This window comes from Camelus ferus, chromosome 3 (assembly GCF_009834535.1).
Source record: "Camelus ferus isolate YT-003-E chromosome 3, BCGSAC_Cfer_1.0, whole genome shotgun sequence".
NCBI lineage: Eukaryota > Metazoa > Chordata > Mammalia > Artiodactyla > Camelidae > Camelus > Camelus ferus.
This window is the reverse complement of record NC_045698.1, coordinates 5,809,556-5,825,327: the sequence shown is the minus strand read 5'-3', so window position 1 is coordinate 5,825,327 and position 15,772 is coordinate 5,809,556.

The window sequence follows — 15,772 nt, the reverse complement described above, 5'->3', positions numbered from 1 at the left end:
TGTATTTTAAGGCTTAGAAATAAAAAGGCAGCAATGTCACAATATAATGAAATGAAAACTGTAAGGTCTAAGGGTGGCTGGGGGAAGTACCTGTAAAGCTTGGTTTGGTTTTCCTTGAAATTGTTGGATCTGTACTCTGGGTGTGAACCTCCATTCAGGAAGGAGTGTATTCTTAGGTCTATGTCCATTGATATAACTATAAAAGTTTATTTTTTTTATCAGACTTGACATCATTCCTCAATCAAGTAAGTGCAGGTTAAGGAAAAGAAAGAAAGGAAAAAAGCAAACATTCATTCAGAATGACACCAAACCTGGAAAAAAAAATTGAAAAAAGAGCAATCAGAAGGAGAATTTGAAAAGCATCCTGGTAAGTAAAGCCACTTCAGGGCTTTTAAAGTTCGTTTTCAGCCAATGGAGCTTTCCCTCCTTCTTTGCTGACTCCTTGAGTAACTACCCAGCTGGCAGCACTGTAGGCCCACAGCAGCTTCTACCACTATATTCCAGGATATATCATATATTCTTCAGAGCTCTTCTCTCTCTTGTCTTTATAGCCCTTCTATCACAGCCACAGACTGATCCATCATGAATGATCAGAATGCATCCTCTGAGGGCTAGTCCAGCAGCGTATGTGTAGGGGCTGGAGTTGGTCTGTGCGAAGTGCTAGGCAGAGAATGAGGCACGCGTGGCCTCCGCTGCCGGGATTTAAGGCCCGGTATGACGCCCTGTAGCCCGGGGTCGTAGCGCATCACTTGTTTTCACTCTAGACCTGGTGCAGGTGCTGTAAACCCAGGACGTCAAGCAGCAGCATCTTTACTTTTTACCTCCCTCCAGATTTGTTGAGAGTTTTGGGTAGAGAAAGACAAATAAATTTTAAGAATTGGCATGAGGTAGAGAAATCCCTTCTTACATATCCAAAAAACCCAAGTGATGACAATAAAGCATTTTTTTTAATTGTGTGAATTTGTACAACATATAACAGGTCAAATTTCAAAGTTTACTTTTAACTCCACATCATCATTTTTCAGTCTAAGTCATTTAAAATGAAAATAATTCAAAATATATTATCAATTCACTGCTTTCAAATGCAGTCTATTATAGAACAGGCTTCCAGGCTAGCCCTGTGACTCATCATACCATCAAGTCTTGTTTAAGTACGAGTGTCTTTGTCCCTGTATCAACTGGTCCGAAATGTTATGCTTTTTGAGCTCTTGGTTTTGCCTTCTATTACGTTTCTTCCTTTGCCGTTGCTATTGAGCTGTGAGCAGGAACGGGTTTCCTTAAACAGTCTCTCCCTTACCTTCTGTTTTTTGTTTTTGGTTTTTTCCCCTCTAACCACCGTGGGCTTGCATGTCACAGAATCTGGAGGTTTAGGGTCAAAGCAGAATTGAATCCCAAGGTTAATGAAAAATATTATTGGGTTTTATGACATATCTTTAGTGACTTCTGATGGCAATTCAGAGGGCAATTTTTTGGCCTTTTCTCTCTCTTTTTTTTTTTTTTTTGAGTTCTAGGTATGTATAGTTTTACCATAAGGTCAGATATATGACTAAGTTATTTAACGGTTAAATTCTTCAAGTAACTAAGACTCTATTTCCAGAGACCTTAAATTCTTTAAAGAAGGTGACATGTCTGGACAGAATAATAAACCCAGTTACTAAGTAATACTGTATAAAGCAAAAATAATATTCGCTTATTTGACAAAGGAAATAGCTTGCTGTATAATTATCATTTCTTCATTAGAAGAAGGTATTTGACTGTATGGCTAAGGTCTCTGTTTCTAAGTTTCAATGTAAAGGAATTCATAATTAGCAGCACAGCTATACCTCCCTTTTTAGGGCTTTTATAAGGACTGAGTGAGATGATAGATACTTATCAAAGGTGTCATAGGTGCCTTTACAGTCTTCTTGACCCTCTTGTCTCAGGGACTGTGACTGTATATTTCAGTCTAGTGTCTCTCTAGAGATGTTCCCTGCAAGGGATCTGCCTGCCTTCATGGAAGCAAGCCTTCCCTCATGCCCCCGTGTGGACCTCTTACCCCTTAATGTAGGGCCTTTTTAAATGACACTGAGATGGAGATGTCTGTTGGGCAGGGAACCGACAGGACCTACCAAAATCTGTCGATTTGTAAATATAGGAATGATATAAAGGCCATAAGATTTAAGAATAACTCAAGCAAGTTTGAGGAATCATGCAACTGACATGTTTTCACAGAACTGAAATCTGAATAAATACTTAGTGAGAGAATGAAAGATTGGGGATTCTCCAAGCTGAATTCTGTTAAATGTATCCGTAGGGCATGGAAATTTGCATGTGGTGAGCACACACTTGAAGTTCCAAATCCTTCTTATTTCACACATCCTTCACAAGTCTTGTGAGGTAAGATTCATTTGGGTTTTGAAGGTGGTAAAATTGAGAACTAGTGATATAAATGACTTGCCAAGGTATACGCAGCAAACGTGTGATTAAAAGTTAGGTGGGCGTGGCTCCGAAGTTCAGTCTGCCCCGCCACATCTCAACCGCCGCTCAGTCGTTAAGCAATAAACATTGGAACAATTTTACAACAGAGTGAAGAGGAACTTCTGGCTAACATCAGGTTGCCCTGGATTCTAGAACTAAGCAACAGTACGTAACATATGAAACTAAAATCCGTACCTGCTATACAGTAATTCTACATTTCAAAATGCCACTGATGTTTTTAAACAAAATTCATACAAAGTTAGTTTCAAGGAGAAAAAAAAATACTGACACAAATTAGAATTCTAGATATAAGGGAAAATGTCTTTAATAGTTCCTAGTACAGAAGGAGATAACAACCTATTTTATAAACGTTGAAATTCCCAGGTGGATCCAGGAACTCCTGAAATAGACTCCGACACAGATCAGGGTCTGAAACCATCTCTAGGAGGCATACAGCCATAGAAGGGTCCCTGTGAGCCTGTGGCCCCAGCTGATGCCGACCAGAAGGCAGATTGGTGCAATTGCTCTGAGTTGAAATAAATACATCATGACTCTGGGCATTCATTCGGTCCACTGCTTTACTGAAACATGCTTTACTTGCAGGTTTGACTACTTCTACAGTAATGCCTTTGGCACAGTATCTCTATTTTTGCCAGCAGATAAAACTAACTGAATTGTGCTAGGAACCTGGCTAAAGAAGTTTTTTAAATATTCAAAAGGGAAGTGTTGATTCCTGTTTTTAAAGCACATGAACAATTAGCAGAACTACTAAGATAGTATTGCTTAGGTAATTCCAAGTTAATAATTAATGGAGATGAATCCTCAAAAAAAGTACACGATAAAATGAGCAGAGAATCTGGGGTAGATTAAACTATTTCCTAGCAAATTCCGACATTATTAAGACCAGCCAGGTCAGGCCTGTCAAGAGTGCCTGTGCTTTATCTCAGAACACGGACTTTCTTCAAAGAATTCTACCGTGATTTTAGGTGAATGGAATCATAGAAAATCTTTATTGGAAGGGGAGGGCGGGGTGTCATTTCTCATGTGAGGAAAGTAACAGTACCCCATAAATCATTCTACCCTTATAATAAATTTGGGTAAATTTTACGTTATAGAGGTTTAAGCCAATACTATTGCAATATTTTGAGTTACTGGCTGAAGCTTTATGAAATGATAGCTAAGGAAGAATTGATATTTTAATTTTAATATTTTAATCTATTTTAAATGAGTTGCATCATTAAAAAATAGGGCTAACTGATACAATACTGTGAACTTATCTCCACATATTATTCAAATTATGACAACTAATGTCCATTTTCTGGTCCAAGATCTTGTCTAGGGTCTATGATGCATTCCGTTATTATGTCTTTTTAGTCTCCTCTGGCAATCTGAGACAGATCCTCAGTTCCCAGGCATGTTTATAATGAAATTTGGTTTTATTTCTTCTAGGGAATACAGGGTTAAGAACTTAGGGTGTCACATCAGGAAATCTGCGGTTCTTAGCTCTCTCATTGTAGGATATTCCAGAAGGCATTTCATTTATAGGAACCCAAGTTTACATCATTTATTAAAATGACGGAGTTGGACAATATGAAAGGTTTTCAGACTTTATACTACCAAGGAAAATTTTTCATTATTTTTATTTTCCATCATGAAAAGATATGATCTATTATCCAAACGGAAGTACTTGGATCATTTTGACAATGCAAATGTAATAATACTTATAAAAGAGTGGCATATTCTTTATCAGACATGCGAATAATAAATGAGTATTGGATAGAGTGATTACATGAGTTCAGGGAAAGAGAAAATGATAACCAAATGGCAAATGCAACAATTTCTTAACTTTCTAGACCATGAACTCAAAGCTTAGTAAGTAATCCAACTTGACTACCTATTGCTGGAGACTTTTGGAGGAAAATAAGCAAATTATCTCTTTTTCTGAATGTTGTTTATGTGTTTATGTAGCCAGCATATGGTGAGCTATGTGCAACTAAAACTGCATTGAGATTATAGGCTTTGGAAATACTGTGTCTTTCTTCTACTTTGAGTAGATTTCTACACTTAATGTGTTCTTAAGAACATGATTTTGAAAATTAGTAATAAAATTCTATTTTAAAAATATTTTTAAGATACATTAAAGGTTAAATTGCATTTTACCTCAAGAAAATGACATTTTTACTGTATAAACTCTACTTCCAGATAACAAAATTCCTATGTTTTTAATAAATTATTTAACTATAACGGAGAAATGGTGATCAGTATTACTGACAGATTCAGCCTGAAATGCATCCAACCAAATTCAAAACATCTACTAAACTGCTACCTTTGTTACAGTGTAGAAAGCTTCCTGTTAGAGCCTATGACTAGCAATCTTGCAGCACTTAAATTACCTGTGAATTCATTTAAAATTCAGGTTGAAGTTTTTTCTTTAGGTAGATTTTCAGGGCCTTAGAATGAAATGTATTAAAACTGAAAATGAGTAATTTTAGTATGCAAGTTCTGGAAATAAGGATAACTTCAATATAATTTATTGTATGTTAAATGGCTCTTAAGGTTATAATTTATCATTATGTAACCTAGAGCCATTGCAAATTACAATGTCTTTATTTACATAATTCATTATATTTATTAGTAGCCGTTTCAAATCTTACATAATAGTTAGACTTTTAAAGAGATTTTGAGTACTTATACAATCACCTCACTGTACTCATGTTTTTCAGTGGAACATCAGTGGGACAGTCAGAGAGATGCAGTGATCTGTAAAATGATAGGGCTTTTCATTGTGGCAGAATTGGCTTCACACCCCAATTATTCTAATGTCCCCATCACGTTTGTTCTTCAATAACATGCTACCATCTTTAATGGAACAAATTGGTGGGGTTTTTTCCTTATTATCTCAAACACAATAGACAGAATGTTTGAATAAGTTGATCACTTTTAGAGAAAACTGAAAGCTGCACTAATGGGAATGATGAAAAGCATTTTATACAAACCGAACTATTCTCTGGGGGAAAAAAACAACATATAAGCTGATTTCAGAAAAAAATAAATGAAAGAAAGAAAAATAAGTCATTGACTTTTTCCTCTTTCCGGAAATAGAAGGAATAAGAGTAGTGCAACCTCCCAGTGGCGATGTCACCGTGTTACAGCAGGCCACGCTCAAGCAGAGCTCAGAGAGAAATGAGAAGCCTGAACGCTGCTGTCTTCCCAGCTGGAATCTAGAATAAGGAACAAAAAGCTGTTAACAGGAGAATGACAACCTCTCGTTAGCGTCGGTCTTATAATTTCTGTTAGCTCTTAAATAATCCTGAAACTGATTGAAAAAGATCTGGAGAGAGAGGCACTAATACTGTTCCCTATATAAAGAATAGGACCTTTTCTTTTGTGACCCATGAAAGGAATAGCATGTAATTGAATGCTTGCTTTTCCCTAAACCAGTGGTTCTAGCATGTGGTCCGTAGACCAGCAGCGTGAGCACCACCTTGGAACCAGCTAGAATTCCCAGACCCCACCCAGACCTACTCAATCAGAAATTCAGGGGACAGTTCCTGAAATTATACTTTTAACAAGCCCTCTAAATTTGTGCCCACTACAGTTTGAGGACTAATGCCCATATATCTATTTAAGCTTTCCTGAAACCTGCATCAGATGAAAATAAAACCATGCAGCTGCATTTCCTGCCTTTAGCATCCATGATGCTAACTACTCCCTGCTTTTCTAATCTGTGTGCCACAATCAAGCAGAAAGTCAGGCTAACACCTTCTTCAACGTGGGAGTATTGGAATTTCTGCAGTGATGCTCTGGGGGAATCTTCAAGGTATAAAGAAAATGGGTGTGGGACACAAGAGAGATTATACCACTGGAAACATTGTCTAGAATCAAGGGCTTTCTAGGGCTTTTCTGCAAGTGTCATCCTCCCCACTCACAAGTGGTCCATGAGGCAGATCATTTTAATCCAACACAGACTAAAGGGATTTGAATTCAAAAATAATTGTAACCCTGTTGGTAACAGGCCTGAGATTTGTGTGACAAGAGGAGAAGCTCACGCACTAATGTTCGTCTTGCTGATGCTGTGTAGTTGCAGTTATCTGCCTCCTGTTTAGGGTTTGTCTTGGTTTTCTCCTCGATCTCCTGCCTGTTAAGAGTTTGGTTTCCTTGGTAACGTCTCTCTCCTTCATTCCTGGGAAACACATTGCTTTTTCTTAGTGTCCCTGTGAAGGAACTGCAGAGAATAGAGCGAGTTCAGGTTTATCTTGATGAGACCGTGGGTAGAGACTCATCGGATGGAGGAAGTCAATCTAGAAAGAAAAATTTCAACAGCACCAAATGAAAAATAAGCTACTTCGCCTCTTGATTCCTAATGGAATATGAAGGTACAAATTCCAGCCTACTTGCACAAAATAAACAAACAAACAAACCAGGTCATATACTTTGTCTTTTTTGATATAGATCTCAAAAATTTAGAAATAAAATGGAAGAAATGGTTAATATCATATACTTGGCAGAACTTAGACAGAATAAGTAAAAAGACACCTAAATTTTCCTTTGTCTTTCAGATTCCAGTTATCCAAACTTCCCAGGGATAACTAGTGGATTATGAGCCAGGCTAGTCAAGTTTATAGAGGAAATTTTTTAAAAATCTTCAAAGTATATGCTATCACTCTTTGTTACTGGCAGTAAGAAGGGCAAGTGTGCTAAAGGAGCTACTAGAGCAAACGCTAAAAGAAGAACCACTGGCCATCAGGTAAGAAGACCACCAAGAAGCAGGGGCGCCTTGGGAAGGGGGCTACCTTGAGGCACAGGAGTGGAGTCTGCGGGATGAGGAAGGGGACCAGTTGCCTCTCTCTTCTTCCTGCTTCCTGCACATCTCACATCCTCTGGAAAGCAGTTCCATGAACACAGACTTCCATTTCTTTGGATTCAGATCTGTGATCCCCTCAAGGCTCATGTAACCAACTTGCCAGAAGGTATGACTTCGGCTCAAGTAGCTTGAGACCTAAGGAAAAGCCACTTTTCTGAATCCAGATGAGGTGAAGTCCTGGGAGTAATCCTGGAAACACAATATATCAGCTTAAATTCTCCAGACAAACAGAACCAAGAGGAGATAGATAGATAGACAGACAGACAGACAGACAGACAGATGATTAGGTAGGTGGGTGATATTCAGATAAGGATTGACTTTAAGGAATTGGCTCATGGGATTGTGGAGGCTGGCTAGTCCACAGCCATAAGGCAGCTGGTAAGCTGGAAACTCGGGCAGAAGTTGCTGCTGCAGTCCTGAGTCTGAAATCCATAGGATCCAGAATACGAAACTCAGGCAAGATTTCTATGTTACAGCCTAGAGTCAGAATCCCATTTTTAGAGGAAATTTCAGGTTTTGCTACTAAAGCCTGCAACCGATTGGGTGAGGCTCACCACATTATGAGGGTAATCTCTTTCACTTAAGTCACTTGACTTTAAATGTTAATCACATCTATAAACTACCTACAGAACAACATCCAGACTAACATTTGACCAAAAAACTAGGCTCCCCAGCCTAGTCAAGCTGACACATAATATCAACCATCGCGCAGGGTCAAATCTTCGACTACTGACTTCCCCGTGATTGTGGAGGCCCTGCCTCCAGATACCAGAGACAATGCCCCGGGATGTGGTTTCAGCAGAGGGGAGTTCCGCTGTGGTAAACACAGAGCAGGCAGGGTTTAGAGCAACACTTATGCAGGCAAGGAGGCAGTCCACGCTATCCTCCAGCTGAAGAACAATTTGAGATTTTCTTATACTTCAGCAGTTACTTAGAAGTCATGCTGTATTTCATATAGTTTTGTGCTTTGAGTTTGATGTACTTTTGTTTTTACCGAAGTGACCATTTGCCATCAAATTTTTTTTGACAGGAAAAAAAGTCATTTTCAGCTAATTCTTTGTATTTTTTAACTTCCTATAGTTTTACCCTTTTGTTTGGAAACATACTAACTTTTTAAAAAGTTTCTATTGTAAATGGACTAGTTTATTCATATTGGAAACACAGGTTTCTTGAAAACCTTTATGTTTTTCATTCAGTTATAATTGCTTGTTTTTCTCTTGTAATATTTGTCTCCTGGTCCCCCAGACTTTCAACAGTACTGTCTTTTCTATTGAGTGCCCCCTCCCCCACCTTCTTCCCTTCAGTCTCCTGAGAGGTAAACTCTAGATTTTTATTTGGTTGGTTGCTTTCTAGGTCAACTGCTCGTCTTTCAAATTGCAAATATCCTATGCTTTTTTTTTTTAATATACTAAACCAATCATTTCCTGATAATCCTTTATTTTTCTCTCAGGGATTTACTCCCTTATTTTGTTGGAGTTCATCCTTAAGTGACTTCATGAGAAAGTAAACACTACTCTAAATTAGTACATATTTGAAAAATTTTTTATTCTTGTCTTGTGTGATAGCTTTCCTACATTTAGAATCTAAGATTAAAAACCTTGCCCCTAAGAATTTTGAGGGTGTTGATATCTTGTATATTTGGCCATCAGCGTTCCTATAAGGAAAAATGGTAAACATATTTTAGACATAGTTTTAATAAATAATGAATTTTTAAGAAATATAAATTTAGAATTTTACCATTTTGGAAAATACCAATATCAAAGGCAAAATCATTGCAGTATGTAAGTAGAAAACACCATCCCTGTCTGAATGCTGCATTTGGAGCTCATAGATTCACACTATCATATAAAGATGCTAACCTCTGACAGTTTCACTATCTTCCAGGATAGTTGTATCTGAGAATTTTAAAATTGAGTTATGTAATGGATTATACATGATTTACTTCATGCTTTCAACTACAATTAGAGCATTATACTGATTTTTTTTAAATTGTCTATGAATCATTTACCTTCTTTATACATTTCCTTTCAGTGTAATAGATGTATTGAAAGTACGTGTTATGGAAAGAAATTGCGTCTGATAAGGCGTGAGTCACTTGTTTGACATGAACATACACTGCCCCTCTTCCTCTCTTTTTGCAACCTTCCATTTTCCTGACATTTGTTCAAGTATTTTGTTCCCTCAAATCTCCCTTTCAGATCTCTTCACTGTTTTGGGTTTGTGTCTTTTAGTAATCCCTTTACTATCACTTTAATGAAATTTGCAGAAGAAGAGGTATATTTAGTATACATCTTGGACCAGAATTTCTATGATGCTGTTTTTATTTATTTCTGTAGTAAATGCCTCGCTGGAACACCACATATTTGACATTTTTTTTTTTACTATTTTGAGGCATTTAAATTATTTGAATTTTGATCATTTTTAGACTCCCATCAGTAATTGAACGTGGGAGTTAACGTTTAACTTATTTTGTGAGTCAATAGTTGGGAAGGTCATATGATTTCTAGACAGTATGGTGATCAATCTGCAATGTATGTAACTGTCAAATCACTGAATTGTACACCTGAAACTAATATAATATTGTATATCAATTATACTTCAGTGAAAAAGGGGAAAATAGTTTTAAGATATGTATGTTTTTACCTTTGCGATGTTAACTTCTGTAAGGTATGAAAACTCTAAGCATAATGATAGGAGTAACTTGAGGCGTTAGTGTGATCAGTACCAGGGCAGGCAGCCCCGCTTCCCTCGATGTGGGGACTCTGTTAACTATTCCACCTGCTTACTTGGAAAGCATTTCTGTGGGAACTGGTTTCTAGGAGTTTTGGTTGCTCTCCCAAGGTACAGAAATCTACTGTGTAAAAATTTCACTAAGATCCTGAGGATACCAAATCAAAAGCCAGTATTCACATGATGTGTGTTAGCAGGAAAGATATTTATCTGACACTGAGGACTTTCATATTTAAAATTCAAAGTATGAAGGTTCTTATAAGACGTTTTGAACATTTTCATGAGATGAACATCAGAAAAGACAGACTGGCACTCCCTTATGTACATGCGGGTTCCTGGGATTTCATTTCCATATGATCGGAACTGGCTTTGGCTGGCACGAGAGTATTCAGACCTGTGGCTCTGGACACAAGTGTGCAGCTCGACTACTTAGACAAAGCTCATGATCTACTCAGAGGGAGTGGGGACTGGCCCAGGACTAGCTGGTGTGAGAGCCAACGGGATGTTTTACAAAGCTCTGGGGGTGAATCTGGCCACAGTGAGCTTTTTGGGGGAGGAGTGTACACTGGCTTTGATGTGGTGTGATAGATTTACTTTTTCTTTCTTAAAAATTGCCATTTTACACAACCCTAGGGTGCATGCTTGCTTCAGGGAGGGTCATAATTTATAAAGCAGATTTTCTACACTTGCTAGTTCTAGTAGGGTATTTTTTTTAAATTTCTCTATAAAGAAATAGAACAAAAAATAAACACAAACTTCCTATAGGTGAGTGTTCACTTGCCTTCTTTGAGAGAATCTCTTTTGGCTTGATTATTAGTCTTTAGTTGTGACCCTGACTTACTCCTCTGGGTAGGAATAGTTATGAAAACTCCTTAGTACCACAACAACCAAGGAAAATCAGACATAAAGCTGCATTTAATGGGATCCCACAGGTGACTTTAAAAAGAAAGAATTCTAAGTTGCTTTAGAAAACCAGTATAGCTTGGCTCTTACTACAGCTGACTCTTGAACAACATAGGTGTGAACCACATAGGTCCGCTCGTACACAGAGCTTTTTCAGTCAACATACAGCAACACAACATGACCCCTGGCTGGTTGAATCTGCGGGTGTGGAACGGTAGATAGGGAGAGCCAAGAGTAAAGTTATACCTAGATTTTTTGACTGCATGGAGAGTCAGTGCTCCTAACCCGTGCCTTCTGCAAGGTCAACTGTACAGGATTGCATTCTACAATTCATTTGTTTTGCATGGATATGAAAATATGAATCTGTACTGCCACCATCATAAAACAGTAGTGGATAATTTTAGAAGGGAGTTTGCAAGAGACAGTAATATAGTACACCGTGGGGTACTGTGGGGGTTCTTCGTTTGGCTTTATATAATTTTTTTAACTTTTTTTTATTGATTTATAATCATTTTACAATGTTGTGTCAAATTCCAGTGTTCAGAACAATTTTTCAGTTATATATGAACATATATTCATTGTCACGGTTTTTTCTCTGTGAGCTACCATAAGATCTTGTGTATATTTCCCTGTTCTATACAGTGTAATCTTGTTTATCTACTCTACAATTTTGAAATCCCAGTCTATCTCTTCCCACCCCCGCTCCCTTGGCAACCACAAGTTTGTATTCTATGTCCATGAGTCTATTTCTGTTTTGTATTTATGCTTTGTTTTTTTTTTTGTTTGTTTGCTTGTTTTTAGATTCCACATATGAGCAATCTCATATTGTATTTTTCTTTCTCTTTCTGGCTTACTTCACTTAGAATGACATTCTCCAGGAGCATCATAATTTTTTTATTAGAGATTCACTGGCTCCCATTGGGGTTACCTGAATTCTTTTATGTTCCCTAAAATTTAAGAGTCTAAAAAAATTTGGAGTCTAATGTGCAGCATGAAGAACTTACTCTGGTCCTTCCTTTAACTTTAGCAACCAAAGAATTACATCCTCAACACTAATAACATACACACACGTGGACACAGGCCAACCCGATGCATTTAAACCGGTTACCCCCATGTGGCTCCCTCTCTACTTTCTCTTTTTACCTGCTCAATACCCAGTACCTGGGAGGAGAAGTCAAACCTTATGTGACCATAAGCTCTTACCAGCAGCATGTAAGTCAAAGATTTGAGTGCTTGTCAAAAACACTTCAAAATGCAGAAGAAATTTAATTCCCCTTCCTCACTGACATCTTCCTCATACCCAACTTATACCCTCTTTACTTTTGTGTTTTTCTCCATTCTCACAAAAATCTGATGAAAACCTTTTTATATTTAATGTGAGAGCTTTCAGAGCTGGGCTGGCAAGAGCGCAGCTGTAAAATGCTATTCCTAGGAACTGCCAGGTGCACAAGAGGCCCTGCACCTGAAATCCTGCTGTTTCCTCCAACCTATTTGGGCTCTAACACTCTTCTTTGAATGCGGAGTGTATTTCATCCACCTCACAGGTTACCTTGGCTTTTGCTTGTTAACCATGCAGCAAACTGTCATTTGCAATTTTTCACTTATTGAGGAAGACATTCTGCACACCAAATAGTAAACTTACAAATGCATTTGACAGCTCAGCTTGCTTGAATATTAAAGAAAAAATGCATAATTTACTGCTGCAAGACACCACTTGTTGGGGAGCAGTAATCCTGCTCCCGGGCATATATCCAGAAGGAACCCTACTTCAAAATGACACCTGCACCCCAATGTTCATAGCAGCACTATTTAAAATAGCCAAGACATGGAAACAGCCTAAATGTCCATCAACAGATGACTGGATAAAGAAGATGTGGTATATTTATATAATGGAATACTATTCAGCCATAAAAATGACAACATAATGCCATTTGCAGCAACAGGATGTACCTGGAGAATGTCATTCTAAATGAAGTAAGCCAGAAAGAGAAAGAAAAATACCATATGAGATCACTCATATGTGGAATCTGAAAAAAAAAAAAAAAAAGAACATAAATACAAAACAGAAACAGACCCATAAACATAGAATACAAACTTGTGGTTGCCAGTGGGGAAGGGGGTGGGAAGGGACAGGCTGGGAGTTCAAAATTTGTAGATACAGACAGCTATATGTAGAATAGATAAACAAGATTATACTGTATAGCACAGGGAAATATATATAAAATCTTGTGGTGGCTCACAGCAAAATGCAATGAGAAGGTTGATATGATTGGAGGTCTGGGAAGTCTTTCTGAGGGAGTCACAGAGACTGGGTGAGAAGTCAGTAGTAAATAGGATTTCAGCAGGCAAAGCGGGAATGGGAAGACATTTTCAGTAGGAGGAATGGCACGTGTAAATGCCCTGCACCTGGCACACTGAGAACCCCAGAGAGCCCAGGAAGCAGGGACCTGGAGAAGGACATCAGGCGATGCCCTGGGGCCTCTTTAGGGATTTTTGTCTTTATTCCAAGAATATTGAGAGAGAGTGGAAGTATCTTAGAAAAAGATGTAACACGAGTGTTTAGAGAGGACAGCAGAGAGATTAAGAGCAAGCACTTTGTAGGCACATATACCTGGTGGGTATCCGATCAGATACAACGCTTGACAAGTTCACCACCTTTAGCCTCAGTTTTCTCATTTGTTTAATAATACCAATGGTACCTCCCTCATTTGGTTGTTAATGAAAGGAAAACAATTTGTGTATAGTTCTAAAACAGTGCTGATCACAGTAAGCACCTGATAAACATTAACAAAATTATTATTTCCAGAAAAGGTCCCCCACTAAGTATAAATCCAGTGCTCGTATGGCATAGACACAAGGCTGCTTTCTTTCTGTGTAGACCCTAAGATAGCTAAGAATAGTTTAAATCTCCCATTTCTATCTGGTATAGAAATAGTTGATAGCAAACCAAATACTCTTAACGTATTCCTTCTTTTAAATCAGAATTAAAATAAATTTACCATATTATGGTAAGCAATCAATCTTATCCCATCACTTCACTGTAACTGGTTGATTTGAAATATGTTGGCTAAAATCAAAACAAACAACAAAGATTCTTGCTGTGGATGAGACATGTCAAGTTGGACCTTGTGATGGCCGTGTGCCTGAGAAAAGCCACATCATAACTCCTGAACCATGAGCTCAGTAGTTGGCAAAGACGAGTTGGCAAACAAACTGGATTTTTTGCTCAGTTTTATCACATAAAAAAGAATGTAATATTTGGGGTGAGTAGGTACTTTAAGTATTAGGGGACTATCTGCTAATATATTTGTGTTCTTTGTCTATACATTTTTATTTGCTTAATTTTGGTATCTCAGAGGAATTCTAACTTGAATAAAATTACCCAAAGTATTTTTCAACCTAATAATAAATGACTCACTTCAATTCCAGCTTATATTCTTGAGTAATGAACAAAGAATAACTTATAATAATTCATAATTAATTACATACATGTTGGAGTAGAAGTTTTAGCTTTTTAAAATACTCACCTATTATTGAACATATTCCCAATTTAAAGGCAACTGTTTTATCTTTACTCCCTCACACTTTCCACTTTCTGACTTATAACACTTTTACACCTCTGTCCCCTGGATCGAATCTTAAGGAAAGTGTGGACAGGAGATGTTGCCTGCCATTCCAGTAAATACAGAACTTGCCGTCATCCCAGTTCTAATAAAGATCAAGCCATTAGCCACTGCAGCCTCCCACCAATGGTGAGCCCTGAGGGGAATTCAGGATGGAGAAAAAAGGAAGTAGTCTCTGCTTTAGATACTCAGCCCTGGGTAGCTAACATGCATACTAAGGAATCATTTCAATGAACCCAGATCCTTGCATCCTCCCATGTATAGAAAAGCACTAAAATCATTACCTTGAGATATCTGTTCTTTGTGATTAGCAGTAGTCTTTTGTTGTTCAACTACATGTTTGTTTGATTTTTTTCCCCAGCAAAAAAACTCCTATATATCCTGGCTCCTCCCTTAACCTCTTTGAAGCAGTTTCTTAGAGTTATCTGAGAGGCTGTCTGCCAGGCTATAGTCTGCAGTGAGATCTTTGAAAAAAACTAACTCTCAGGTTTAAGTTGTGTATTTTTCTTCAGTCAACAAATGCATCGTAGTCTCATTGACCATTCTTGTCTGTTGCAGTGTTACCCCAAAAGGAGGAAGGACAAGACCCCAGTTCTTGTCATATCCGAAAGATAAGAATTCAGACGGGAGACAGAGCGTTGTGTAGTGAAAGAGTTTAAAGGATTTATTAGCAAGGGGAAAGCACAACTCCAAGAGCGGAGGCGGGCTGAGCCAAGGGAGGAGAGCAGTGGTCTTTGTTTGCCCTTGTCTCACACCCTTGCTTGGAGGGGGTCTTTTGATTGATCGATGGCTCTTGCCCCTGGAGGGCTTAGTCATTTTTGTCCCTTTTGCACATGTCCTTACCCATGACACACACAGAAAAACCCATGGCAGAGTGCTAAACTGCAATGCTAATTATATTACAATGAGCATTGGGTCATGTCCAGTTTATTCCTTTCTGTTACTGCGCAGTTGCGGCCATCAGGTTCTAACTGGTTTCTTGCTGGCGCTCATTTAGAGGAAGTAAAGCCCCTTAATGCTGAAGGTGGGCATACCAACATCTTGCAGACCATCCTCCCTCTCCTCCACCTTATCTGCCCGGTTTCCCCACTTATTACCTACCTAACAATGGTATTTATTTTTAATGGCAAATAAAAAAATAAACTTTTTTTGTCCTTTGACTTATTCACAAAACTACTGTAATGATAATATTCCA